At 40.9% G+C, this 26,735-nt stretch overlaps 1 pseudogene; it reads right to left on the minus strand.

Moving 5' to 3' along the window:
• Positions 1 to 638: 638 nt before the first annotated feature.
• The window catches only part of LOC143719436 (FGGY carbohydrate kinase domain-containing protein-like), a 62,667-nt pseudogene continuing 36,570 nt past the window's right edge, over positions 639 to 26,735 (minus strand).

Genomic DNA, 26,735 nt, shown 5'->3' on the forward strand with positions numbered 1-26,735 from the left:
AAGTTTACATCCCGCAGAGCGGAACGCGGCAAATTACAGTTCCTTCAAAATCGAACTACTGGCAATGAAGTGGGCCATGACGGAGAAGTTCAAAGATTACCTGTTGGGAGCCAAGGTGACGGTGATTACGGATAATAATCCATTAGTACACTTGCAGACCGCCAAGTTGGGGGCAGTAGAACAGCGTTGGGTGGCACAACTAGCAAATTATGATTAACAGCTTAAATACCGACCCGGCAGAGAACACGTAAATGCGGACGCCCTGTCCAGACTCCCAGTCATCCGGAGGGACAACCAAACACCCCTTTGTACCCCTGGCCCTGAAGACGAGTTGCTGATGGCAATGGTGGAAGCTCCCGGGACCCTGAGGGCTGTTCCGTCTAGTTGGGGGTGGGACCCCGGGCGGTGGAGAAGGCTGCAGCTGGGAGATGCAGACCTGTGTCAGGTTACGTTGTACCTTAGACAGGGATACATGCCGAGAGCAGAGGAAAGCGGGCTCAGACGGTGGGAGTACAACATCTCCTAAGGCAGTGGAAGAGGCTGCGACTTAGAGAAGGGGTAATCTGCCGTTCGATGCAAGATCCCCGAACACAGGAGACAGTACACCAGGTGGTGGTACCGGAGGGCCAAGTCTCGAGCTATTGACTGCATTCCACACCCATACTGGCCATCAGGGCCAAGAGAAGACGCTGTCTCTGCTGAGGAGGTATTTCTACTGGCCTAGGATGGAAAAGAAAGTTGAGGAGTTCGTTCAGAGTTGTCCACTGTGTACGTTGTTCAAACGCAGGAAGGAAGTCCGAGCCCCATTGGTCCCCCTGTGGCCCAAAGCACCTCTGCACATCATAGGAATCGATTTCCTGACTTTAGGTCGGCCGACGGATCGATTTCAAAATATCCTGGTGATGACTGACCTATTAACTAAATACGCCTAGGCCATCCCCACTGTAGATCAGACGACAGTTACCACAGCCAGCGCCCTTTGGAGGGCAGTGATACAACCTTTTGGCTCCCCAGAGACCCTACACTCAGACCAAGGTTCAAATTTTGAGTCTCGAGTGATCCAAGAGCTGAGCCACCTTTATGGGTGCCGGAAGACCCATACGACCTCATACCATCCTCAGGGTAACAGGGGTGCGAAAGGTTGAACCAGACCCTGTTGGGGTTATTGGGGACCCTAGAGAGTGAACAACAGGGCCAATGGGCCGAGAGTCTCCCCTCTCTGTTGCAAGCCTATAACAATAGTGTGCACAGTATCACCGGGTATGCTCCTTCCTACCTTATGTTTGGGCGCCATCTCCGCTTACCTGTGGACTTGCTCCTGGGGACCGAGGCTGCAGAAAGAGGGTATAGTACCACTGACTGGGTGAATCGGCACCACCACCAACTGCTCGATGCCTACCGACGAGTCTCAGATCATCTGAGTGCAGCAGCCGCCAAGAACAAGCGGCTATACGACGGACTGCCCGAGAGGCCCCTTTGTTACCAGGGGAGCGAGTGCTGGTAAGGGACAACCGGCGCTCAGGGAAGGGGAAGCTCCGCGATCGCTGGGAGTCGACGCCATATGTGGTGGAACGACGACAAGGGCCTGATGCTCCAGTTTACTCGGTACGACCCGAGGGGAAACCAGGACCGATACGGGTGCTCCATCGAAACTTGCTCCGTCCATGTCCGAACTATTCGCAGCTAGCGGCCGAGGCCCCAAGTGCGCCACCCGCCCCAGAGGTACTCATGGTAGGGTGGTCTGTGGTCCCGAGGGACCCTGAAGTTGAAGCAAGAGTGGCTCCGCCCTCGCCACTCCGACGGTCTCAGCGGGACACCCGAGGACAGCCTCCTGAGAGGTATGGCGAATGGAATTGAAGAACACCGGTTCTCGGGACTAGAACCGATTGGCGGGGGGGATGTCACGGGTGACAAAAACGCGTAGTGAGCGGAACCCTCTTGGTGAGTCACGAGTTTCTCGAGGGAACGATTTGTTTGCGACACATCCCACTCCAGTTCCAGGTGTGGCAGAAACATTGCCCGGCCTGATTAGCGCTAATGCACTGCAGGTGCAAGAGAGAGAGGAGCGGCGTTCACACAGGTGTCCGGCTTCACAAGCCAAAGATAAAAGGGCTATCCAGAGAGGTTTCGGGGAACGGGACGTGGATGAGGTCTGTTTTGTTTTTGGAGCAGTTTGGGGCTCAAGCTTTACTCGGGGAAGTTGTCTGGATGTGGGGAAGAGAGAAAGATAAGTGAATTGATTTCATCTTATGAACATTCGAAAAGCTTGAAGAGGATGCAGTGAATGTAAATCTGACTGTTGGGGAAGCTATGTGTTTCAGAGTGTGTTGAGGAGGAACTGAGGATTAAATATCCCCCACGGGAGTGTAACGAATGGATTGAGGCCTCTGATCAGCCCTATCGTGTGAGTGAATTGCAGTGTTTTTGCCTTATTTATATACATTGATTCATGGCTGTGGATTTGAAGTGAACACGAGTGTGGTGTGCTTTTACTGAGAAGCGGCCCCAACCCCTGCTTACACGTTTGTGAAAAGTTATTATATCTGCTCTCCATCAGAAGCCCAGAGTGATACAGCTGAGTTTGGAAGTATGCAGTATCGCTGGTGAAGTAAGCTTTTAAATCACTGTCTCACTACTTTGCACTGACGAACAGTATCCTATGTTGAGAAGAATCCTTTACCTTCCTACTTACCATCTGAGTCTGGAAGTATGCAGTATCGCTCGTGAAGTAATTTTTTTAAATCATTGTTTCACTACTGTGTACTGACGAAAGTATTCTATACTGAGAAGAATCCTTACCTTCCTACTTAACGTCTGAGTCTGGAAGTATGCAGCATCACTGGTGAAGTAAGCTTTTAAACCACTGTCTCACTACTGTGCACCGACGAAAGTGTTCTATACTTTGAAAAATCCTTATCTTCCTACTTACGGTCTGAGTCTAGAAGTATGCAGCATCGCTGGTGAAGAAAGCTTTTAAGTCACTGTTTCACTACTGTGCACTGCTGAAAGTATCTTATACTGAGAAGAATCCTTACCTTCCTACTTACTGTCTGAGTCTAGAAGTATGCAGCATGGCTGGTGAAGTAAGCTTTTAAACCACCGTCTCCCACTACTGTGCACTGACGAAAGTTTCATGTACTGAGAAGAATTCTTATCTTCCTACTTACCGTCTGAGTCTAGAAGTATGCAGCATTGCTGGTGAAGTAAGCTTTTAAATCACTGTCTCACTACTGTGCACTGACGACAGTATCCTATACTGAGAAGAATCCTTACCTTCCTACTTACCGCCTGAGTCTAGAAGTATGCAGCATCGCTGGTGAAGTAAGCTTTTAAAATCATTGTTTCACTACTGTGCACTGACGAAAGTATTCTATACTGAGAAAAATCCTTATCTTCCTACTTACTGTCTGAGTCTAGAAGTATGCAGCATTGCTGGTGAAGTAAGCTTTTAAACCACCGTCTCCCACTACTGTGCACTGACGAAAGTATCTTGTACTGAGAAGAATTCTTACCTTCCTACTTACCGTCTGAGTCTAGAAGTATGCAGTATTGCTGGTGAAGTAAGCTTTTAAATCACTGTCTCACTACTGTGCACTGACAAAAGTATCCTATACTGAGAAGAATTCTTACCTTCCTACTTACCGCCTGAGTCTAGAAGTATGCAGCATCGCTGGTGAAGTAAGCTTTTCAATCACTGTCTCACTACTGTGCACTGACGAAAGTATCCTATACTGAGAAGAATCCTTACCTTCCTACTTACCGTCTGAGTCTGGAAGTATGCAGCATCGCTGGTGAAGTAAGCCTTTGAATCATTGTCCCACTACTGTGCACTGACGAAAGGATTCTGTATTGAGAAGAACTCTTACCTTCTTACTTACCGTTTGAGTCCTGAAGTGAGCCGTATCCTTGGTGAAGTTGTCACAAGGTGACGAACTAGAGACGGAACTACACAGCCCACGGGGGGATGTTTCCGTCCGGAGCGGTTTCAACTGAACACCAAGCCGGCCTCAGATGCGTCGCTACCATAGGAACAGCAGCCGCTGATGGCAAAGTGACAGAAGGTGCGGCGCATTAAGTGACTGTGTGACGATTGGGACATGTCGCTTTTAGGAACAGACAAAAGCAAAACTTTGAGAGACTGAGTGGGTTGGGTGGGATTGCTGCGGCGTTCAAACTTTTCTTCTTGCTGAGAGAGAGTGAGAGATTTCTGTGGGACAAACCGGCTGGCGAGATCGATCCGTGGGAAGGGAATCCGCTACGAAGAACTGGGTGACGGAGAACAGAGAGGCAGAGGGCGAAGTCATCTATGAAGTATTATCGAGTCCACTTACTGGGGTGAAGATAAGTACCAACCTTCTACTGGCTGTATTATATGTGGGTTATACACGAAAAGATTATATATGAGGAGAAATGACATAAAAAACGGAGTCCAGATGTCTGAATGAGAAGACAGCTGTTAGGATTTGTGATTGCAGTCGCTGAATTCTTCCGTCTAATTACCCCCGCTGTCCAGAGCGAGGAGGTTGGCCGTGACCTTAAATTTCACGGAGTGGATGAGAGTGACGTGAGTTAATGCTGTGTCCCACTGTGTGTGGTTGAAGTGGAGTTATTGAATGCTTACTGTACAGAATTCTGTCACATGTCCATCGGTCTTGCCTTGTGTTACAGTCGGGAGTTTTCTGAGGAAGAGATTAAGTGAAAACGGACTTTAAGCCTGCTGTATTCTGATTCATCATTGGTGCTGTTCTGGAGAACGGGGAAAATCCAGTTACCTGCTGTTCTGAGTGTTGAATATCCAAAGCCTGTTGTATTCTGATTCATCATTGATGCTGTTCTGGAGAACGGGGAAAATCCAGTTACCTGCTGTTCTGAGTGTTGAATATCCAAAGCCTGTTGTATTCTGATTCATCATTGATGCTGTTCTGGAGGACGGGGTTGTGGAGAACGGAGGAAACCTCAGGTACCCGTTGTTCTGAGTGTTGTGTATCTAAATCCTGTTGTACTCTGCTTCATTATTGATGCTGTTCTGGGGGACGGAGAAAATCCAGTTACCTGCTGTTCGGAGTGTGTTCCATCTGAGGCCGGTGCATTCTCGTCTCATCCTCGCTGTTCTTGGGAGTGGGAATAAACCCAGTTACCTGCTGCCCAGTCGACGCCCTTCACAGCCCCAAGCCTTCTGCACCGACATATTGGGAAGACCAAACGTACGTGGAGTACCTACTTGCTGTCCAGTCGATGCTCCTTCACAGCCGTAAGCTTTCTGCACCTGTTGAACTAAGAAGAACCAACTGTATTGAGAGGATTTACCTGCTGCCAGTCGACGCTCCTTCACAGCCCTAAGCCTACTGCACCGACGTATTGGGAAGACCAAACGTACGTGGAGTACCTACTTGCTGTCCAGTCGACGCTCCTTCACAGCCGTAAGCTTCCTACACCTGTTGTACTGAGAAGAACCAACCGTACTGAGAGTAAGCCTTTGGCACCTGAGAGACTGAGAAGAGTCAACCGTACTGAGAGTAAGCCTTTGGCACCTGAGAGACTGAGAAGAGTCAACCGTACTGAGAGTAAGCCTTTGGCACCTGAGAGAATCAGAAGAGTCAACCGTACTGAGAGTAAGCCTTTGGCACCTGAGAGACTGAGAAGAGTTCACCGTACGGAGAATAAGCCTTTGGCACCTGAGAGACTGAGAAGAGTCAACCGTACTGAGAGTAAGCCTTTGGCACCTGAGAAACTGAGAAGAGTCAACCGTACTGAGAGTAAGCCTTTGGCACCTGAGAAACTGAGAAGAGTCAACCGTACTGAGAGTAAGCCTTTGGCACCTGAGAGACTGAGAAGAGTCAACCGTACTGAGAGTAAGCCTTTGGCACCTGAGAGACTGAGAAGAGTCAACCGTACTGAGAGTAAGCCTTTGGCACCTGAATGTATCGAATAGAATCGAATGTAGTTCTTTAATGAGAACTAGTAATGTAGCTAGTTTTATTTAAGTTACTTATAAGCCATAAGCAATCGTCGATTAAAAGAGTATTTGGGGATTGCAGTTTGCTGTTTGACTTATCAATTTGTGTCGATAAAGTATAATAGGGTGAATCATGTATATAGTGCTTGCATAGTGCATATACTTGTAGCTGTTATGTATCTTTGGAAGTCCTTGAAATTAATAGGTTTCAAAGCGCAGCGCAGCGTTCCGCGTCCTGTCTAAAAGGTGCTTCAGTCCTAGGCGCGCGCAAGTACACGAACCCCAACCCCCCCTGTTTGTAGATAGATAGATAGCCTATATATACACACACACAAACATATACACAAAAAAAGTGTACATGCAGACCCGCTAACAACATGTCTATAATTAACTAAGAATGTGAATTATAAAAAACATGAATTATAGAAAGCATGAAAGGCCCAGTTCCTCATTAAGGCCATTTGGTTCTACTGTGTTAAGAGTGAAAATCCAGAAAGCGTCCCATTGTAGTAGGGACTTCACTATGTCACCTCCTCGCTGGGAGGGTAGAATTTTTTCAATACCCAAAAATTTTAAGGACGCACTGGAACCATGATTAGCTTGTACATAATGCCTCGCAATTTCATAGTCCATATTTCTGTTACGAATTGCTGCTTTGTGTTCTGCAGCCAGTAGCACCTCAATGCAGTACATGAGATCCACGGGGAGGAGTCGGATCAAGATCCAAGGGGTGGAGATGGGTAGGATTAGGGTTGGGTTTAGGGATTAGGGGTGTGTTTAGGGATCAGGGGGCGGAGTTGGCTAGGTTTAGGTGTATGTAAGGTGGGAGGAGTGGATCCGACTCCTCCCCGTGGATTTCATGTTCCGCAGTGAGAACCATCTCCCGGCAGCCCTGAAACACACACACACATCCCTCAGAGCACTGACCCGTGGTGTTGGTCATGTCATGTCAGATACCTGAGTGTAGAGACCTGCACTTCTGCGAGACTACCCCGGGACCCAGCGCAACCGAGTGCGGCGCGGGACAATATTTGATGGGTGAATGCGGGTGCGGGCGGCAAGATATTATTGTGTGCGGGTTGCGGGAAAATAAAATTATTTGTGGGAAATATAGAACAAAATAAAATAACTAGAAACAAATAAACCGTTATTTATCTAATGCACAACCAACAAGGATAACTAAAATAAAAACGATTTACAGGCACATGGTCGGAAGCTAACTCTCGCGTGGTTCATAGGCGCAGAACAGCCAAGCCTACCACACAGAGGCAAAATGTCTGCACCGCATGACACACGCCATGTACTTTGCATTCCAGCTTCCAGCGCACCATGGGAGAGGGCTTTCAGTATTTGCGGTCGCATACTGGAGCAGAGACGGATTAATCTGAAGCCCTCATCAGTGAACGACATGCTATTCCTGCATGGGCACATTAAGTAGTCATACAGTTTTTTTTTTATTGTTTTAGTTAATTCAGTTTTTTTTTTTATTTAGCTAAATATTTAAAATTGGTATATTTTGTTATTGAGGAATAAGGATAGTTTTTGTTTAATGTTTTGAAGGAATTGCTAAAAGCAAAGGCGGCATTCTTAAGCAGTATTAGGCCCTATATATAGGCTACTTTTGAACATGAAAGAAATCCAGGTTTATTATTATAATATAATTTATTAGGCTATACTATAATCATTATGGTATATTTTTATTTATGTACATTTCTTACTTTTTTACTGTATTTATTTGTTCTAAGTTCCTTGTTCATGTTCATCCATTGAATTAAACGCAAATAAAACGAAACATTTGTTTATTTTCCGTTTATTTTTTATTTTATTTTTTATATTCAACAGGGGAGCAAGTGAAAAAAATCACAGAGTAGCAGGCAGTACTTATACGTTTACCCGCGGGATTTTGCGGGCGGGAGCGGGACGAAACTTGATTGTTGGGGTCAGCAGCGGGAGAAAACAACATATATTTTTGCAGGAACGGGATAAAATCCGTCCCGCGCAGGTCTCTACCATGTCAGATAAATGAGTGAGTGTGTGTGTGAGTGAGCATTGACCCGTGGTGTTGGTCATGTCATGTCAGATATATGAGCGTGTGTGTGAGTGAGCACTGACCCGTGGTGTTGGCGTGTGTCTGTACGAACAGCGCGTTCTTGCTCAGCCCCCCGCACAGGAAGAGGGTTGTGATGTCATATCCTGCCTCTTTCATGGCATCTAGGATGTGTCTGGTGCCAAGCTTCATACAACAGAGACACACAATCACATTAACACTGTAATACTGAACACTTAGTTAGTGTGTGAGTGAGAGTGTGTTTGTGTGTGTGTATGTGAGAGAGAGTGTGTGTGTGTGTGGTGTGTGTCTTACAGCGATGGCCTGAAGAGTTGCTAGATACAGCAGAGCTAAATCATCCAGTGTCTGTGATAAAGTGAGTCCCACAACCTGCACACACCAGCAGTGACATCATCAATCAACTCTCCACCACTGCAAACATTAGTTATAAAAGCTAAAACTATCTGATGTGTCTTTTTTCTTAATGGTTAAAAATAAGAAATTATATTAAACGTAAAGAAAATCTTTCTTTCTAGAACGTAAAGAAAAAAGTACTTTCTAGGGCTATTAACATTATTTTCATGACATTAAGCAAATGTCCCTGTTAAATCCACATTTATGTCCTCTGAAATAAAGGAAAAAAGCCCAAAAATATAATAAAAAAAAAAGATTGTCATTACTATAAATGTTAATTTGGAGTTCATTCTCAATATTCTCATTCTAGCAGCACCATAGCAACTGCCTACCAACTACACTAACAACCCTAGCAACCACCCACAACATCCGAACAACTGCCTGGTGCCAAATTTTGCCGCAGTAAGCACCACTCACATATTCTGCAGAAAATGTACGTCCAGTTATCAGTTTTATTAATAAATAATAAAAAATTAAATTAAATTAAAGGCAGTACAATGAAAACTATTATATTTTTTCATCAGCACTGTAACAAGCACAGCGTTCCTCACCGATCCCCGTGATGTCTGGTCGGCCAGAGGAGAGCGGTTGCCGTGGAAATCAGGCCAGATGTGCAGGCCGGCCGTCAGCTGCTCCAGCTGTGCTGCGTCTCCAGACATGTGCTCCAGATGGAGGTTCAGGCAGGAGTAAACGTGTTTCCCACTGCAGAGAAAAGCTCAGCGATCAGACTGAGTGAGAACAGAAACGCATCAGAGCGACTGATGCTCACCTCTTCTCCGCCTGCTCTTTCAGCTGCCTGGAAGCGGCGTGTCCGTTCACCACATGGTCCACCTGAAAGCACATGACATCGCTCTAATTAAGATATTCATATATTTTCATGTAAACCATCTGTATATATAGCGTATTATGTGTTTATTGTAACGTTTGTCACAATGTCCTGTAGTACAGTGATGACTGTCTGGAACCAAGCAGCCAAACTACCAACCAACCAATAAACTAAAAAAACAACAGCCAACCAATCAACTACACCAATCAATCAGACCAAACAACCAATTTAAAATATCAACCAAACAACCAACCTAACGACCAACAAAACCAACCAATCAATCAAACTACCAAGGAAACAACCAACCAAGAACCAAGAAAATAACCAAACAAACAACCAACCAACCAAGAAACCAACTAATAAACCAAACAACCAAGAAAACCACCAACCAAGTAAAAAAACGACCAATCAACCAACAAACCAATAAAGACAACAACCAATCAACCAACCACCCACCAACCAAGAAAACAACCAACCAACTAATAAACCAAACCAAGAAAATAACCACCCAACTAATCAACCAATCAACTAAACCAACCAATAAAAACAATCCATCAATCAACCAAACCAAGTAGAAAACTAACCAATCATCCAAGAACAATACAACCAATCAACCAAAAAAACAATCGAATCAATCAACCGATCAATAAACCGAGAAAAAAAAACAACCAACCAAATCAACCAACCAACCCAAGAAAAACAACAAAAACCAAACAACCACTCCTTTCAAGAACAAAACAACCAATCAATCAACCAATAAACCAAGAAAAAAACCCAACCAACCAATCAAATTAATCAACCAACCCAAGAAAAAACCAACAACCAATCGAATCAATAAACCAAGAAAAAACAACAACCAACCAATCAAATCAATCAACCAACCAACAAACCCAAGAAAAAAACTAACGAATCAATCAACCAAACAAACAATCAACCAAGAAAAAAACCCAACCAACTAATCAAAATCTACCAACCAACCAATAAACCAAGAAAATAACAAAACAACCAACCAATCGAATCAATTAACCAACCAATAAAAAAACAACCAACTACCCAACCAATCAAATCAATTAACTAATCAACCCAAGAAAAAAACAACCAACCAAGTAGAAAAAACAAACAAACCACCAATCATCCAAGAAAAATCAACCAATAAAACAAACAACCAACCAATCAAAACAATCATAAATCAATCAAGAAAAAAACCCAACCAAGTTACCAATCAAATCGATCAATCAACCAACCAATCAATCAATTAATCAACCAAGACATCATGGCTCTGTTTCAAACCCAAATAAACTGTCTTTCTGTCAACATTCTCAAGCAGCGTCTTAACACAAAGCACAACCTCATAAATGACTGAAGCTCTGAGCATCAAACAAACACAGATCGCACAGGAGACTCGACTCACAAAGGAGTCGAACAAGGATAAAAACACAGTGAACGCACAACTATTCATAGTTTTCACTGGAGTTGGCTATCGTTTTTTTTTTTTTTCGGTGCCAAATCAATACTTTTAAAACGGTACCGCTGCCTAAACGGTGCCTGAACCGATACTTTAAAAAAAGAGCCTCAAAACGATGGTGAATGACATTAAAGAACGGCTTTTTTATTGAAAAATAAATAAATAAAATAATCTTAAAAATTAACAATATATAGATTTTTTTAAAGTATACTGAAATATTTAAAGTGTACTAAATACAAAACACAACAAATTTTCATAATAAATTCACAATAAAACCCAAGCCACCTAACCCAACTACAATAATTTAACACTAAATAGCAGTTACATTTCTAATAACAGCAAAGTAGTGTGTATTCTTGGTGTGCCACAAACTAGCTTCTCTTTTGCAGAAATATTAACACATTTCTTGTCTTCTCTGGCCAAATATGACACCTCTCCTGACTCCTGACTAATTTATTAGATGTATGTAGGTCTGTTATTGTAGGGACATCAACTTTACATTTTCACACTAAACATGTTGCGGAACAAAACGTGATAGTGATTGGTTGCGTGACGGGCGAGTCAGTCCTTGGCTGATATTTTTTATTCTTAAATACATGTAAGTGAATGTGTTTTGTCTTTTAAGAAACCTTTATAATGGTCATGACTCATGTTAGTTGATCTAACGCATAATGTTCGCCATGTTAGTACGCACCGCAGTTCAGAGAATTGCATCTGTCAGATTTAGGCCTATAGCGCGTCAATTCATCCACTTCTCCCAAAATACATGAAAGTGGCCAATGAAGTGTGAGAAGAATAGAGTAAATTTTATAGTTACCTACACAATATGCATCTAAACACGTCTTCAATTTATAATTGAAAGGATTGTTATTGCTGCTTCCATGGACATCGTTGTGTATTTTACAAACAATAAATGTATTGTTTGCTAGTAGGTAGTCTATTTATGTGTCTAATCACACCGGCGTGAACGATCGTACGTGTTAAAGGGTTAACTAGCGATCACGTGCGGTGATGATGCTTCTTACGTCCGTTTCGGAGAACCAGAGGGAAGTATTTCAACCGACAGCTGAGGCATAAGTCCGAGTACATGTCGGTAACTTATGGCTCGTTTCCGAGCGGTGCGGTACGGTACAGTACAGTATGGTACGCAACTATTTCCGTTTCCACTGCCAAAAGCCATACCACTTTTTCAGTACCCTTCCGTTGGGGTACTTAGCACAGTGGTACGGTACCTAAAGGGTGGAGCTAGACTCACTGCAGAATGTTGATTGGTTGACAGAGAATAGTCACTTGCACGTGCTAAAAGGGGAATGACAACATAAGAAGCACCATTTTTTAATATACAGTTGAAATATATTACTGTCATTGTGTCTCAAAATGTCATTTTAAGAGTTTTTCAGGTGAGAATGTAGTTGTTTAAAGCTGAAATCTGTGGTTTATTTATAAAGATTTATGAAAATTTGATCTAGGTTGTGAGATTCATTCCAGGCGATCACAGGGCGTTCGGCGCTCATGTACCCCGCCTGGAACAGCCTTTCCTCGGCTAGTCGTTCTGATGTTTGCCGCTGACGTCTCTGTAGTGGTTAAATATGAGATATAATTCGTCTTGTGTAGACCTAACGGGCGATCTTTGGTCTCGTGAATCTATAATTTGTTCCCTGGCTAAGTGAAGTTTCAAAACTTTATATATTTAGGCTATTTAACTTTACTGTTGTAACGTTAGACTAGAGCGCTGACTTTTGACTGAATGGTTTGCTTTATTTCTTATTGTATAGCTTCTTGTACCTTTTACTTATACTTTTATAATGGCTATTATTGATAAAACTGAAGTTTAACAAAAAGAGACAGAGTTGAGTTTTGTCATTTTTAATTTTATTACAGTGAAGATGAGCACTGTAATGTTGTTTACTGCAACATTTGTTGTTTAGTACAAATGCACATATTGCCTGGACCATATTAATAATTGTAATATTTTTAGAATTTAAATGAAAAGAGGCAGGGTTGTTTTATATTTCGTTTTGTTATGAATAGGCTAACGTTATGCATGCAGTGAATATAACCAATACGCATTGCCTGAACCCCATTTGTGTGGCTATGATGTTTAAGATTTCTTTAACCCTCTGGGGTCGACAAACGCGCCGGCACGTTTTGCTCGATTTTTTTCACATACAGTAGCAGGAAAATAGACTTAAAATACTCTGTCATTTTTGGTCATACACACTTAAGAAATATAAAAAAATAAACTGTTGAATGTCTATTTTTTTATGTGTCCACTTACAATCGAAATAAAACATTGTGCTTTTGTAAAATAAAGAAAATAAACAGGGTGTGCTTTCTGTCTCTCCATCTCGGTTAACCTTTTTTCTGGAGCACGTCTCTAAACTTAAACAAAACTCAGCGAATACTATTCACCCAAGCATGAGCAATATATCTTTATAATCATTTAAGTTTGTACTTTTAAAATATCTAATTCAAAACTAAAATAAATATTCTCTGTTTATGTAATCTATAAAAAAGAGAGGGGTGTCAGCCGATCTCATTATCGTTCTCTCAGCTCATTATTCTGCTAATGTGACACGCCCACGGAGAGCGCGCGGTATTCAAACGCAAATGATCTGAAGCGACACATGCAAACGTGTCAACGTCCCTCATAAACGCGATAACACAACAAATTTAATCATCAGATTAATGTACCTTTTCGGCTTGTGAGGCTGTGACTGTGAGGAGTAATCCTGGGACATTTACCTCAGAACATGTACTGGTTTATTTTCATTTTAAAGAGCGACCGATCTAGCCGAGAATTGTGAGTAGCTACCCTAAGTTTTTTATTCTTGTGCTTTGTTCTAATGTCTGTAAATGCAAAAAGACTTTAAATTTGAATCACGTTTCTGTGTGTGAATGAATTAACGGCACAGATGGGCGCTGTTGTTTATGTTTAGCCTACTATGTTACAGATGAAATATGAAAGATAACTATGGGATCAAATTCCCGCCAAATATATTGCGGCCACGGATCAAAATATAATAAGCGTGAATCAAAAATGGGATCAAATTCCCGCCAAATGTATTGCGGCCACGGATCAAAATATAATAAGCGTGATTCAAAAAATAACAAGCATGAATAAAAACTTTAAACACATTAAAAAATATTTTTCACAAAAAGTTTATTTTAAACTTTACAAGGACTTTTAAGCAGTAAAGCTATCTGAACTCTGGACATATACAAATAATTAAATTCCTCCTTTTTTGAGGTAGCCTACATTTTAATGCGCACACTGGTAATTGGTGTTAGACAATGGCTCATGATTATCCTAAAGCAGCTCTAAAACATCATGCAGTTTTGAAACACTACATTTCTTTGCTAAAATTAAGTTAAAAACGACCATTTTACCCGTCTGAAGAATTTAGGACTTTGACCTTTCAATGCTACACACAGCCTTTATATTATTTAGTTCCATTACAGACAAGGCATACAGTGCAAAAAGTACAAGACGAATACAAAGGCATTTGTGGTACAGTTCAGAGTATGTAAAACAAAGAACAACAACTAAAATTTAAAATAAACCTGTAGCCTTTGTAAAAGGAAAAAAGATGCACAGCCTACCTGGTGATCCGTTACAGTTAAATACGCCGTCCTGAAATATTTTCTTAATTGTTGTTGTTAAGCGATCATATAGCCTAGGTAGCATGGTAAATTAATTCTAGACTAGATAGATGTACCATTTGACTAAAGATTAATTAAAATGATAGTGTACAGAGGAGATTACAGAAACCAGGTGGATTTGATATGCAGTGATTTATTATAGTTATTGTGTTCATTTGCATAGCTACATAATTGCATATTACTCTAGGATTAATGTTTTAAATATAGCTTAAATTTTTAATACAGCAACATGAAAATTATTGAAAAGATCAGGGATAGGTAACGTTTCTGGAGTGCCGCTGTCCTGCAGAATTTAGCATCAACTCCGATAAAAACCTAGCTAGCAGTATTAATAATCCTAAAGATGATGATTAGCTGGTTCAGGTGTGTTTGATTAGGGTTGGAGGAGCTAAACTCTGCATCCAGGAGGACCGACATTGCCCTTCCATGTCATAGATTAAATATGAAAGTAAAGCGGCCAGTAGGTGGTGGCAAGTTACTGTCTTTATAAGTGAGTCATTCATTCAAACTTCTCGTTCAAATCAGGAATTCTTTAATGAAACACTGTTGTGTGGCTCGCAGGTGATCGACGCTCACAGTGCAAGGTCCAGAAGTAAGGCCAGGGCTTTAAAGATGAACTGAACTGAAATTTGAAAAAATGTGATATAACAGATGTATTTTATTTATTCTCATTGGTACAATTATTTAAATGGCAGAATTTGTTGAAAGGGATAAAAGGGTATTTTGAAAATGTTGTTGTTGTTACACGGGCGCGCCATGTTGGATTTCAACATTCAACTACGTCACTGGAATGGTAGGCTACTCCGATGCTAACCAACACTAGCAGAGCTAGCTTCTCTCTACCCCATGCCTTGTCAACAAAATTATTCTAGTCGTGATTTCTAGTGTTTAATCCTAGGTACGAGAGACAGATGTGTTGAAAACATCAATGAGTACATGAAGCGTCTGACATCAAATGTTTTATTTAGCTACAAGTCCAACGCATACTAGAATCCTTGATGTTCAGCTGAGGGGAAAAGATGTAACGTTAACGTTAGTTCACTGCACAGGATGGGAACGGAATCTTATTCATCCTTCCCAAATGCCCCCTCGCCCAAAGAGTGAACTGCCGGTACACTGTTAAGCTTAACAGTCTGAGAAAAGGATATAAGTTAGCCTAGCCTAGCGCAGTCGCCAATTCGTAAAATACACTGTTACATACCAGCTACTTATGGGGCGCTCCAGCGTCTCAGCTCGGATATCCCTTAGAGATAGCATAGCCTCCTCCAACATGTCTCTCTCACCGCACAGCATCCGAAATGAACGGTGCATGGTGATGCATTTTCGCCGATCAATAAATGTTCCAGGTTGACCTCTCTTCAACAGATCGACTCCGGTGCAGTGTCCATGCTCCGGCAGCGCCCGCGCCCACACCAGTCACTTCCCCCAAACGATCCTGTACTGTATGTGGAGCCTGAAACTGGTCGTTCTCCATGTGGTGGTAGTCAGATACAACTGGCATGTCCCTCACATGCTCAAATGCGTAACTCATGCCATTAAAATTACTCATTTTCGTGTGTGTATATAGGACTTGCAGCTGTTGCCTATATACCTTCGCGGGTCCTACCATGCCAGTGACGTCATCGAAATTGCCAGCGTAACAAACGCAATTTTTGTGCTGCTTAAAAAAAGCTATATTGATATTTTTAGTTACAATTTTTAATGTAAATTACTTTTAATTGTCATAAACAACATGTTATCAACGTTGATTTTTTTCAGTTCAGTTCATCTTTAAAGGTTAATATGATGGATCGTCAGACAGGCACAACTGTCAACTAACGACACAACAGGTCGTCGTCGTTAAAGTGACGAATTTAACGATAACGGATCGCCAGGTAGACGTAACAGGTCGAGTTCCAGGCACACATACAGTTTAACGGTGTCCTGCCACGGAAAGATTTTTGCCAGCTGAGCTGATGGTTATCTTCACCTGTAGCTACGAGAGAACATCAGTACAGTAGCGCGAGTCGCATTGGAGTGACGTCAACTCCCCTCTTCGTTTGATTGGCTAGAGGAGGAGCTGTCAATCTAGAACCAGTGGACCAATGGTGACGCTTAAGCCAGCCCTAATTTACATGAAACTCGAACTGCAACATTTGGAAGAGCAAGCCCAGAACATGGAAAGATGAGCGAAGAGGAAAACAGCACAAGCGTACCAAAAAATAAATTATGAGCAGAAAATGAAAGAGAGCGCAAAGTACAGAGTTATAAAACCAAGGAAAACATCATTTTAAAGAAAGCATGAAAAATATTTTTTAATGTGTTTAAATTTTTTTTTTCCATGCTTGTTATTTTTTGATTCACGCTTAATATATTTTGATCCGTGGCCGCAATACATTTGGCGGTAATTTGATCCCATAGATAACATTTCGTAGTTTTGGATAGATTATAAAGATTTTATTCTAAAATATCAAATAAGCTTTTGTCATCCAGTTTCTGCTCATATTTTAAATATATACACTGTTAAAAATGATTTGGGCTTTTAGTCAGAGGGACTATTGTTGTCAAGCTGAGAGAACTCATTGCCCATTACAACAAAGCAAGAAGAGTTACAACAAATTCAACTTGAAAAAAGCGCGGAAACTCATTTAAAACTCACAATAATAATTTCAGTTCACTTTAGAAAATAGGTCAAGGTGGCCATATCAACCAACACGCATGCGCCTGGAGTGACGTCACGCGCAGTGTTGAACTCTGAAAATCCGAGCTGACCGCCATCTTTTTTCCTCGGAGCCGAGCCAAGTAAGTACATTTAAAATTGTTTTAACTTAGTTCATCTGTTGGTAATGTAGATTCCTCGCCTAATGTCTTTCCGTCTCAAATGATCCGTAAACATAACCTGTGATTAATATTTCATGTTCGTAGGTTTTTGGAAATACGTTAGTATGTAGCTTAGCGCCGGAGTGTCACACCAAGTATTTAATGTAGGGTTGAGCCTCATATTCGACATTTACAAGTATTCGGCACCGATAATATACTCTTATACAAGTGAAACGGTGCGAGACCTGTCCATATTATTATGGAAAAATGTGTGAACAATATACCCGGGTCAACCCGCCAATTTACGTAACGTTAACGTCGCGACTCGTACAAGATGCTCGCACTCAATCAACCTGGCACAGGATTAAAAAAGACAGTGAGATAACCGAGCAACTCATGGTCCGTGCGGAAGAGGGGTCCAAAGGGGGTCTGCCGTAGTGTATGGACTATATTTTTTATGTTGAGTTAGATGCGTTATACGAAGTGAAAGGTGATTTTTTTTTCATGTGCGTAGTGATATGTGTGCCGTTACGCTCTGTATCAATTTCAACGCGCAGCAGTGGGGGTCGCCAGCTGGAGATCAGACGTGGGTTTTTTTGCAAGGGGGGAAGTATGAAGAGTTCCAACAACTTCAACTTGGAAAAAAAGCGCGGAAACTCATTAAAAACTCACAATAATCCTTTCAGTTCACTTTAGAAAATAGATCAAGGTGGCCATTTCAACCAACACGCATGCGCCTGGAGTGACATCACGCGCAGTTTTGAAATCTGAAAATCTGAGTCGACCGCCATAATTTTTCCGTCCAAGTAAGTACATTTAAAATTGTTTTAACTTAGTTAGTTCATCTGTTGGTAATGTGCATTCGTCGTCTAATGTTTCTCTGTCTCAAATGATCCGTAAACATAACCTGTGATGAATATTTCATGTTCGTTAGTTATTTGGCGCCGGAGTGCCACAGCAAGTAAGTTATTTAATGTAGGGTTGAGCCTCATATTCGACAATTAACAAGTATTCGACACCGATTATGTACTGTTATACAAGTGAAACTGTGCGAGACCTGTCCTCTTTATTATGGAAAAATGTGGGAACAATGGGAACATTATACCCGGGTCAACCCGCCAATTTACATGACGTCGCGACTCGTAGCTAAAAGAAGCATTGCTCGCACTCATTCAACCTGGCACAGCATTAACTGACGGTGAGATAACAGAGCAACTCATGGTCCGTGCGTAAGAGGGGTGCAGCAAACAAAACTATATATTTTATGTTGAGTTAGATGCGTTATCAATACGAAGTGAAAGGTGATTTTTTTTTTCATGTGCGTAGTGATATGTGTGCCGTTACGCTCTGTATCAATGTCAACGCGCAGCAGTGGGGGTGTAACGGTCGCGCTGCGCAGACCGGAGATCACCAGACGTGGGTTTTTTGCAAGGAGGAAAGTAAACTATGAAAAAAACTATAGAAACTCTCATTAAAAACTCACAATAATCCGTTTAGTTTAGCCGTCCAAGTAAGTACATTTAAAATTGCCTCTCTCCAACTCGTACCTCCTATGGCGCCATTTTGATGCTGGCACTCGCCCGCCGTTAGCATTCCATTGACTGCCATTCATTTTTACGTCACTTTGCGAATAAATTAACATCTGAAGCGTTTAAAGACTTTATTTGTCCATTGTTTATTTCTAAAGATACATCACGATGTATAAAAGGTTCCATTACCTTTTATCTCACGTTATTGCTCCGTAGCAGATGTTTTTGTAAAAAAATTGTAAAAAAGACTTCACTGATCTAGACTTGTAAAAAGACAAGACTTTGCTGGTAAAAACACTTCAAAGCTACGATGTCACTCTTTCCATTTCTTTTACTGTCTACGTTTTTTTGGCCAGTATAAAAGGAGCCGTATTCCGTTTAAAATCGGGTTGAAAAAAAAAAGTATTTCATACTACATGAAAAATATTTATGCAATCAACCCAATTTTGCTGATAACGATTGTATATGTTTTTTCTTTGTTTCTTTGTATTTTTTTTTTACAGGGTTACTTCACTTCAGTGTAGAACTTCACTTCAGCACAGCGCTGTTTGGGGCAACTGCCCTTCAATGAGGTGGTCCTGCAAGTGTTGCAATTTCTCCTCACCGAACCAACGCACACTAATTGTCCATTATAAGCTGAAGCACTGTCATCAGGCAAGGAACTATCCTCTTCCCTGTGTCTATGCAGACTGTGTGTGCTCCTTTAGGACAGAATCATCTCTGAAAAAACATTTAACCAGAGACCATAGTCAGGCCCGTTCAAAGCAGGTGACTGCAAGGTTAAATTGTGAACTGTGCAATTTTTCAGAGACTTGTAGTGATGCACAGTATTTTGCACATTTGAAAATACACCTACACAATAAGGAAACTGTGAAATGTCCCTTTAAAGACTGTAGTTTTCAGTCGAGCGTATACAGTACTTTTCGTGCACATAAGAGTAAGAAACATAACCTCTGTACCGTTGACAATTTTCGAGAAAACCTGTATCAAACTTTTATTCAAGGCACTTTAAACTCTGAAAGTACAGACTTTGAGACACATTCAGACAATTTAGACTTAACAGATGATTTAATAGAGGATCAAGATCTGCATGATTTACTTGAACACAAAATTGCAACTCTATTACTGCGCATGCAAACACATTTGCATGTGTCCAAAACAACAACTCAGGAAATAATAAATGAGCTTTGTAGTATTAGCTCATTTGTAGAAGAGTGCACACCAAAAGTAATTGAAAGTGTACTGATCAAGCATAACTGTGCAGTAAACAGTGCAGTCACTGCTGCTATAAGCGAGATAGTTAAACAAGTAAACCCCCTAAGTTTCTTGTCAAAAGACGGGCCTTTTGGCTCTGAATACAAAAGAGAAACTTTTTACAAGAAAAATTTTAAAGTCATTGAGCCGATTGAATATGTTTTAGATGCATCTTCAAGACGGAAATTTGTTTATATTCCGGTTTTGAAAGTCCTGACAGAGCTGTTAAGTCGTGATGATGTGTTAGATAAAGTCTTGGAGACAGGACATATTGAAACAATTGAACACTTGTCTCAGTACAAGACATACAGAGATGGTCTATATTACAAAGACAATAATTTGCTCTCTTCAGAAGATCTTAGCATTGCCCTAGGACTGTATATAGACGACTTTGAAGTTTGCAACCCACTAGGAACATCAAAAAAAAAGCACAAGGTCTGTGCAGTCTATTGGGTGATTTCAAATTTACCGATAAGATATAGATCATCTGTACAGTCAATCTACCTCGCATGTCTGTGTCATAGCAATGATGTGAAGAAATATGGGTATGGAGCCATTCTTGAACCACTGCTAAAAGACCTTGAAGTACTTGAGCAGCAAGGATTGTATGTTCAGAAATTGGGAACAACTGTTAGAGGTACTGTGCTGTACGTGTCTGCCGACAACTTGGGGGCACACTCACTTGCTGGGTTTCATGAGAGTTTTAATGTCGACAAATTTTGTCGCTTTTGTTTAGCTAGTCGACAAGATATTGACAATCACGAGGTAAAGGAGAGCGTATTTCCACTCCGGACAGTTGAAGCTCACAAACAGGACCTTCTGGAATTAAACCGACATCAGTTAGTTTCCGTGAATGGAGTAAAGAGTGATTGTGTTCTCGATAGACTTTCTCATTTCCACACAATCCAGGGCTTCCCCCCAGATTTTATGCACGACCTTTTTGAAGGAATAGTGCCACGGGAATTAAGTCTATGCATAAAGTCTCTGATATCTAAACGTTACTTTACAATAGATGAGCTTAATTCCATCATTGAATCCTTCCCTTTCAAATGTACAGATAAAACCAACAGACCTAATCCAATTTCAAAGTCTTTTGCATCGAAAAAATCTATTGGTGGGAATTGCCATGAAAACTGGACACTATTGAGACTTCTACCTCTGATGATCGGTCACATTATACCAGAAGATGACAAAACTTGGGGGATTCTGTTAGATTTGAAAGAAATAGTAGAGCTTCTAGCTAGTGGACGTTTTTCAGAAGAGACATTGGCATACTTGGAGTGTAAAATCTCCGATCACAGGTGCCTATTAAAAGAGGTGTTTCCTGATTTCCACCTCCTGCCCAAGCACCACTTTTTGGAACATTATCCCGAACTGATTCGGAGATTTGGTCCCCTGGTTGATTTCTGGACTATTAGATTTGAAGCTAAGCACAGCTTTTTTAAAAGGGTGGTGCGTGATTCTCACAATTTCAGAAACATCTTGCTCACACTATCAACAAAACACCAGCTTACTTTAGCTTACCATCTAGATTTGCCAAGTCTTTTCAGACCTGATCTGGAAGTTGGACACACTGCAATTGTTTCACCTGATGCACTCGAGCACTCCATGAGGCGGGCTGTAGAGCTGAAATATGGAAACATAAGTCTTGTGTCTCTTGCAACCCATGCCTGCCTTTATGGCACTAAGTATTCAGAGGGTATGTTTCTGTCAGTGGGTCACACCAGTGGCCTGCCTGACTTTGGGAAGCTGGTTAAAATTGTAGTTGTGTCCAGCAAAGTGTCTTTCCTCATAGAACCATATCAGGCATGGTACATGGAGCACCTGCGGAGTTATGAGTTGATAAAAAAACAGTCTTCTGAACTGGTGATTGTGGAATTACACGAACTGAATGGATATCAACCCCTGTATCCATACCAAAAAGCAGGCAAACTGATGGTGACATCAAAAGCTTTTTTGCTACATTAAGGTATAGTTGAGCTGTTATTTTACTTAAAATGTTGTGTTCTTTTCCTTCCTCTAAAAAACAAATGCAGTGTGTCCATAAACGTAAAAACAGGTTTTAAACAGAATAAAATGTGTATGAATGTTCATTTTTATTAATGTTTCTTTATTGTTCATTTTGTCTTTTCTTACATTCTTTCTTTTTTTCTTCATCACCAGAGAAGTCCTGAGAGTTTCTCAGTCGCAAGAAGATGCTGTTGCGTGTGATCATTTCAGCACAGGACATTAGAAAGCTCCGCTTGGACTCTATTCCAGATTCGGTTGATGACCTGAAACTGGTGTTGAAAAACAAACTGCAGTTACGCTCTTCATTTGACCTTCAATATGAAGATGAGGACTTCAAAGACTTCTGTAACCTCACGTGTGTGGATGACCTACCAAAGGACAAGGTGACATTGCAAGTCGTTTTCTGCCCTGTCTCTTCAGACTCAAGTTTGGATACTTTTAGCTCTGCTGTACCATCATCTCTGGCAGAATCCTCTTTAGCTCATTCATCATCTCCGACGACATCCTCTTCATTGAGCAGCCAAACAGAGTGCTTTCCAGGTCGGCGTTCACAGCAATGGCCAGCTTATTTTCCCATTCCCACCTTCTCATATGATGTTGAGCTGAGGCTCAGGCAGGGCAATGATGCTTTTAGAGAAAGTGTAGCACTTCTATCCATTTCAAGGGACATGAAGTCTGAGATTCTGCTCAAACTTGCTGAAACAATTTATTCATTCATGACCTACCCTACACTTGAACATTTTGGATGTGTAGCTAAGGCCCTTGTTGAAAAACACCCTTGCCTTACAGAACCTGGCTCCACATCTGGATGGTATGGATGGAAACATAGCATAAAGTTTAAAATGGGCAATTACAGACAGAAATTAAAAGCTGTGGGCTGCCGAGAACTGGAGGTTAATTCTGAGAAAAGAGGTGCTGGGGACACGCGAGGGAAGAGAAACAAAGTGAAGAAACCTAGACGTTCTGAAACAAATTTTCTTCCAGATCTCCCCCAGGGAAGAGACAGCAGAAGTCTTCAAGAAGATCGAGAAAAGATGGTCCAAGAGATGAGAAAAACAACCCCAAACCTGGCCTACATCGATGATGCAATGAATGCCACATACGCACTGAGAAGACAGGAGATCGTTGAAGAGGAGCCACCTGTGGCCGAAATGACAGTCAGATGGCCTGCCCTTTTTACTGAAAGACAGGTAAAATGTAATAAACTCACAGCCTTGTTACTTTGCATGTATGAATTATCATGACAACTCAGCAAAGCCATGACAAATCAGTCTGATGTAAACATTAAGAAAACTTAACCTGTCAGACAAGCCAATCTTCCAGTCTGAGGACACAGATAGTTAATATTAATGAAATATGCACCTTGAGACAGGTCTCCACTGTACGTCACATGTCTGACAACATGTCGGTTGTAGTGCTGAAATGTGAACATTTAGGTGACTTAACTTGAACTAAAACTGTAATGTTACTTCTCCACATAGATCGCCAAGGAATTCACCAGGCTCACATCAATGCACATCAATAAGTTCTATGAGGGTCTGGACAGCCATCTGCATAAACTTCTTCAGTTATTCCGGTTGAAGCGCTTCGAGGAAGTTCAAGAAATGACATCCTTAATGGAGAGTCTCGATAAGGATGTAAGTGCATATTTGTTGTAGTTGTGGTCCACATTAATTGTACAACTCCACTGAGAAGAGGGACCAGGATGTAGATTATGATAGACAGTAAACCTCCTCTTATTAATGTACTTGGAAAGGCACTTTGATACAGACAGAATAAATAAGAAAATGGCTCTGTAAGATGGAGTAGATGGAGAGAAGGCCAGAGTTCAAGTTACCTCTTTGAATTGAAAGCTCGTTCTCTGTCATTTGATGGTTGACAAAAATCAGTTCTGATATCACGTATTGTTTTGCAGGCATCAAACCAAAGGAAGAGAGCAGCAGCTTTGCAGGGACTGCCATGGTACATGAAGGAAAATCCTTCTACATTGATGAAGAGATGTGAGGTAAGCAGAAAAATGTTGTTTAATGATACAAAAACTAGTTCACAATGGGCATGGTTACACATCATTTTTTCAGGCATCCTCTGTGTGGATACACTATATAGCAAAACATGTCTAAAGCACAGGCACCATTTTGTTTTTGTTTTCGCATGAAGCCAACAGATCCTGAAGAGGACTTCATCAAGGGAATGGTAATTGGAATCCTTTTGGTCGTTGAAGATGTGAAGGAACCCCTTCCAGTTTCCTACAATGATGTTGCCATTGTCATTGAGGAAAAGATTGTCATGCGTCATCTTGCTGATGTACCCAACGCTGTTGTGAACCTAATGGGCCTGCTGTACATGCTGAACCTTGACTATCCAAAAGAGATGAAATACACTTTTGAGGTGATTCAGCGCCTGTTCATGGGAATCGGGTCTGAGACGTGCACTCCCAGGGTATACTCTCTAAAGAATAAACTGCTCAGTTAGAGGGATGGCTCAGGAGGATGTTTCTGTATTTGGCCATGAGGAAGTATTCTAATTTTCTTGGCATTTGTTCACTCATGTAGTGTTTGTTCATGTAGTAAGAGGAAAAGAAATGTAAAGCCCTTCTGTGGGTCACAACAGTTTTTATGTCCTAACAGATGTCTATTTGTCACTGTAGAGAAAATGTCTCTTGCAGACACTAATTTGTATTTTATGTTGTAGAGCAAACCTGAACAGTGGAGATTTCTGTGATGTTTGAACGTGTTCATTTTCTGGCTGACATTTCAGCAAGTTTCTCAGAGAGATACAATTTAGTATGTATATCTTGCTGCATTTTACTGCAACAATGCTGAACATTTACTTAGAATGGATCAAAATTATTATTTTCATATTTTTCTCGAAGTAATTTTTTTTTTTTTTTTTTTTTTGCGGGATACAGTTTAATTTCTGTTTTTGACCAGCCCTGAAAGAGTTGGAAGAGGATGTTTAAGAGGGTGTGAAAGCTTTTGTATGCATGTCCCGGAGGAAGAATTCAAATTTTTTACACTATTTAGTAAGAGATGAAATGTATCGCCCTTCTTTGGGTCACCCCACCTTGTTTTCATGTTCTGACTTATTTCAAAGGTTTTAACGTCCATGTGATGCTACAGAGAAATTGTCAAGAGAGTGGACATTTTAGTAATGTTTTCATTTTTTACACTATTTAGTAAAAGATGAAATGTATCGCCCTTCTTAGGGTCACCCACCTTGTTTTCATGTTCTGACTTATTTCAAAGGTTTTAACGTCCATGTGATGCTACAGAGAAATTGTCAAGAGAGTGGACATTTTAGAATTGTTTTCATTTTCAACATTTTGAGTAAGTTTCTCAGAAATTTTTTAGTTTTGTTTTTACAAATCTTTCTGCAATTTACTGCAGCAACTCTGAACATCCACAACAATGGACTGAGTTGAATTCGGAGAGTTATTGTTTTTCTCCAAAGGAAGACTGCATTTATTTTAATGTATTATATTATTATGTGTGGAACAGTATAATTTCAGTTTGTGTGCAGCCCCAAGCAAAAGTGTGTTAGAGGGTGTAAAGGCAAAAATTTGAACATGTCCCAAGGAAAGTCTCGACATCCATTGTCACTTATTGTAAAGCAAGGCTGGTTGAAGTTGGACTCGTTGGGGTTTTAATAAAGGTCCTTATTGAATTGTCTTTTCATCTGGTTTTTTCATGTGTTAATATTTAAGTTTGACTGGCCAATTCTCATGTAGATATTTGCTTAAATTTTTTAAATCTAGCAATTTCTGTATACTCAAGTAACTTGACAAACTTAATAAAATAAGTTAAACCAACATCTTTTAGTTCTCTCAAGTAATATTTTCCAGTCCACATTACTTGATACAGACAGTTGAGTCAACAAATCGCGAGTTGTATCAATTATGTATTCCATGTAGAGCCAACTTGATTCAGGAAGTTGAGTCAACAGACGGCATGTTGCATCAACTCGTGCTTTGAAGTGTAGGAAACTTGACATTATAAGTTGACTCAAATTAACTCAGTCAAAGCAACAAGATGACTTGACTTATTTAAGTTGGGTCAACTAATCTTTTTTTACAGTGTAGTAGGCTATGTTCTGTCAAAATAAACTCATCAACTAAGTTGTTATTATAGTGTTTGTTCCAATGTAAGCTATATAAAAACTAATGAATCCTTAACTTTAAAATATGTATTATAATACTGTAGGATAATACTGAGGAATACTGTAGTAAGTTTTTTTCATTCTCAAGTGAATCGCGTTTCTGTGTGTGAATGAATGAACAGCAGAGATGCGCTGTTTACCACAACTCGCAAAAAGACAGTTTAAATTTGAATCGCGTTTCTGTGTGTGAATGAATGATCCGCTTTTAGCAAACTATATTGCTATACTGAGATGAGTAAAAATCGACTGAAATATGTTGAAATAAAATGTATTTGTATAAGCAACGTATTAAACTGCAAATTAACATTTATATTTCTAATATAAACGAAAGACCTATGTTACAGACATATGAAAGACAACATTTCGTTGACTAGTTTTGGATAGATTATACATTTTTACTGTAAAATCTTTGCCATCTCAAATAAGCTTTTGTTTGCCAATTTTGCTCATATGTTAAATAGCCTATAGCAGGGGTTCTTAACCTTTTTGATGTCGGGGCCCAAATTTTACAGTACAAAGTGGCCCAGGGCCCATTCAAATATTAGCACTGTATTGGTTTATTGATCTCACCATTGGTTTGATTTGTATTCAATAACTAAATGAAATCCACTTGCAGT

The sequence above is a fragment of the Siphateles boraxobius genome, unplaced genomic scaffold, assembly GCF_051911475.1.
Source record: "Siphateles boraxobius isolate OS27281-9 unplaced genomic scaffold, OSU_SipBor_1 63, whole genome shotgun sequence".
In the NCBI taxonomy this organism is placed as follows: Eukaryota; Metazoa; Chordata; class Actinopteri; order Cypriniformes; family Leuciscidae; genus Siphateles; species Siphateles boraxobius.